This window comes from Hippopotamus amphibius, chromosome 3, assembly GCF_030028045.1.
Source record: "Hippopotamus amphibius kiboko isolate mHipAmp2 chromosome 3, mHipAmp2.hap2, whole genome shotgun sequence".
NCBI lineage: Eukaryota > Metazoa > Chordata > Mammalia > Artiodactyla > Hippopotamidae > Hippopotamus > Hippopotamus amphibius.
In genome coordinates this window covers 5,707,905-5,711,498 of record NC_080188.1, presented here as the reverse complement: position 1 = coordinate 5,711,498, position 3,594 = coordinate 5,707,905, and the positions used below count along the sequence as shown (strand labels likewise).

At 42.6% G+C, this 3,594-nt stretch overlaps 1 pseudogene; it reads left to right on the top strand.

The window, feature by feature from the left end:
* The first annotated feature begins 533 nt into the window (after window positions 1-533).
* Window positions 534-2,762, top strand: LOC130848215 (heat shock cognate 71 kDa protein-like; annotated as a pseudogene).
* Window positions 2,763-3,594: the final 832 nt, after the last annotated feature.

Here is a 3,594-nt window from a genome sequence, read left to right as displayed (position 1 = left end):
TCCATGTCAACAGTATGATTCGGGAGAACTCCTTTATTTATAGTTTTAAATGAATTGAAAATTAAATTTAAACAAGTCTCCAGCTTATGAGTCCTTTGATTGCAGCTGCCAAATTCTCACCGGGTGAGATGTTTAGCTACTTTTATTTTAGCATTTCTGGGACCAGTTTTTACAACAGATGTCAATTTCTGTATCAGATGGTGATGCTTCTTTATCTCTCCTACTTGACTTGATTTTTACTTTGTCAGGTGGCCATGGTTTATTTCCCTCAATTACAGGAACTGATTACAACTGTGCCTAAGTCTTCTGTGCTCTTCCTTTCTGTTGATCATCTGTGAGTTAGTAACTCCTGCAGAAGCCCTGCACGGGATAAGGACAGCTGATTCCACCTCTGAGCTGGACCTGAGTGCAATAACTCAATTCTCCAGTGATCAGGAAAGGCCAAGTGTGTTTCTCAGCAAGAACTTACTCTTCAGAGAGGCTGGCTGAGTTCTGCCTTCAATAAAACAGGAGATGCGATTGAACGTGGCGGCACCTTACCCGGTTGCTGTTTTCTTCTCCATTAGAGCTGGGCCTCCACTCTAGCAACCATGTCTAAGGGACCTGCAGTTGGCATTGATCTTGGCACCACCTATTCTTGTGTGGGTGTCTTCCAGCACGGAAAGGTTGAAATAATTGCCAATGATCAGGGGAACTGGACCACGCCAAGCTATGTTGCCTTTACTGATACCGAACGACTGATCGGTGATGCTGCAAAGAGCCGAGTTGCAATGAATCCCACCAACACGATTTTTGATGCCAAACGCCTCATTGGACGAAGATTTGATGATGCTGTTGTGCAGTCTGATATGAAGCATTGGCCCTTCATGGTGGTGAATGATGCAGGCAGGCCTAAGGTTCAAGTAGAATACAAGGGAGAAACAAAAAGTTTCTATCCAGAGGAAGTGTCATCCATGGTTTTGACAAAGATGAAGGAAATCACAGAAGCCTACCTTGGGAAGACTGTTACCAACGCTGTTGTTACAGTACCTGCTTACTTTAATGACTCTCAGCATCAGGCTACCAAAGATGCTGGAACTATTGCTGGCCTCAATGTGCTTAGAATCATTAATGAGCCAACTGCTGTTGCTATTGCCTATGGCTTAGACAAAAAGGTTGGGGCAGAAAGAAATGTGCTGATCTTTGATTTAGGTGGTGGCACTTTTGATGTGTCAATCCTCACTATTGAGGATGGAATCTTTGAGGTCAAATCTACAGCTGGAGATACCCACTTAGGTGGAGAAGACTTTGACAACCGAATGGTCAACCATTTTATTGCAGAGTTCAAGCGCAAGCACAAGAAGGACATCAGTGAGAACAAGAGGGCTGTTCGTCGACTCCGTACTGCTTGTGAGCGTGCTAAGCGCACACTCTCTTCCAGCACCCAGGCCAGTATTGAGACTGATTCCCTCTATGAAGGAATTGACTTCTATACCTCCATTACCTGTGCCCGATTTGAAGAATTGAATGCTGACCTGTTCCGTGGTACCTTGGACCCTGTGGAGAAAGCCCTTCGGGATGCCAAGCTAGACAAGTCTCAGATCCATGATATTGTCCTGGTGGGTGGTTCAACCCGCATCCCCAAGATTCAGAAACTTCTACAGGACTTCTTCAATGGGAAAGAACTGAATAAGAGCATCAACCCTGATGAGGCTGTTGCTTATGTGCAGCTGTCCAGGCAGCCATTTTATCTGGAGTCAAATCTGAAAATGTTCAAGACTTGCTGTTGTTGGATGTCACTCCTCTCTCCCTTGGAATTGAAACTGCTGGTGGTGTCATGACTGTCCTCATCAAGCGCAACACCACCATTCCTACCAAGCAGACACAAACATTTACCACCTACTCTGACAACCAGCCCGGTGTGCTCATTCAGGTTTATGAAGGTGAGCATGCCATGACCAAGGATAACAACGTGCTTGGCAAGTTTGAACTCACAGGCATTCCTCCTGCCCCCCATGGTGTTCCTCAGATTGAAGTCACCTTTGATATTGATGCCAGCAGCATCCTCAATGTCTCTGCTGTGGATAAGAGCACAGGGAAGGAGAACAAGATTACCATCACTAATGACAAGGGCCGTTTGAGCAAGGAAGACATTGAACGCATGGTGCAGGAAGCAGAGAAGTACAAAGCTGAGGATGAGAAGCAGCGGGATAAAGTGTCTTCTAAGAATTCACTCGAATCCTATGCTTTCAACATGAAAGCAACTGTTGAGGATGAGAAACTTCAAGGCAAGATTTCTGATGAGGACAAACAGAAGATTCTTGATAAGTGTAATGAAATAATCAACTGGCTTGATAAGAACCAGACTGCAGAGAAGGAAGAATTTGAACATCAGCAGAAGGAGCTGGAAAAAGTCTGCAACCCCATCATTACCAAGCTGTACCAGAGTGCAGGAGGCATGCCAGGAGGAATGCCTGGAGGAATGCCTGAGAGCTTCCCTGGTGGTGGGGCTCCTCCATCTGGTGGTGCTTCCTCTGGACCCACCATTGAAGAGGTTGATTAAGCCAACCTAGCGTAGCTTTAGCATTGTTCCACACAAAACATTGAAGGACCCAAATTTGTAGCAAATTCCATGGCAGTTGAGCTGCTATAGTAAACTGGGCATTCTTGATACTTGAACCTTGAATGTGTGCACAGGGGAAGGAAATAACATTGCACTTTACAAGCACTGTATTGTAAGTGGAAAATGCAATGTCTTAAATAAAACTGTATTTAAAATTGGAAAAAAAAAAAACAGGAGATGCATGTTGTTCTTTATGTTTCTTGAAAGCTTGTGGCGGTTTTCTTATGGATAATGCAGCATCCTAGTAATTACTGTAGGAAAATGATCTATCCCACATGTACCAGTAGGATACATCTTACTACAGTCTATGGGCCACTAACACTATGGTAAGGCGAGGCAGTGTAATTGCTGCATTAATACCTACATGGTGCATGGTGTAGCAGATACAGTATTTATATAACATAATTTACTGTTGCTGGTATCGTTATTCTGTGCATTCAGAGTGCTGGGTAAATTATCAGCAAAGAGGCTCAATTGTTTTTTATTATTATTATCCACAGAATATATATATTAGAAGTGAACATTAATGGTAGGGACAAATTATTTAAGGAAGCTAATTAAAAAAAATCTTCAACAATTTTTTTGCCTTTCAAAATGGGGATAAAACTTATTAATGTCTTTTAGAATATATGCAATTACTTTCTTTTAAATCATTTTTAATCTTTTTAAGGGGTAGTCTGAGAACAAAAGAGTTCATATATCTGGGAGTTCATGAGACTGAGAGTCAGGAATTTGGAGTCGAGGTCCTATTCTTGCGGCAAATTGTAGTATTCATTTACTCGTTCATTCATTCGCTCGTCCAATATTTAATTCCCTAAGCATTTATTGAGCAACTGCCAGGCTCGGGGTAAAGCCAGCAGTGAAAATGAAAGCAGGTGATGTTCCTGTTCTTATGGAGTTTATGTTCGTAGGTAAGTTACATGACTTCTCTACATTCTGGTGTCTACAATTTATAAAACATATAGAATAGCATCTTCCACAACCTAAGTGTC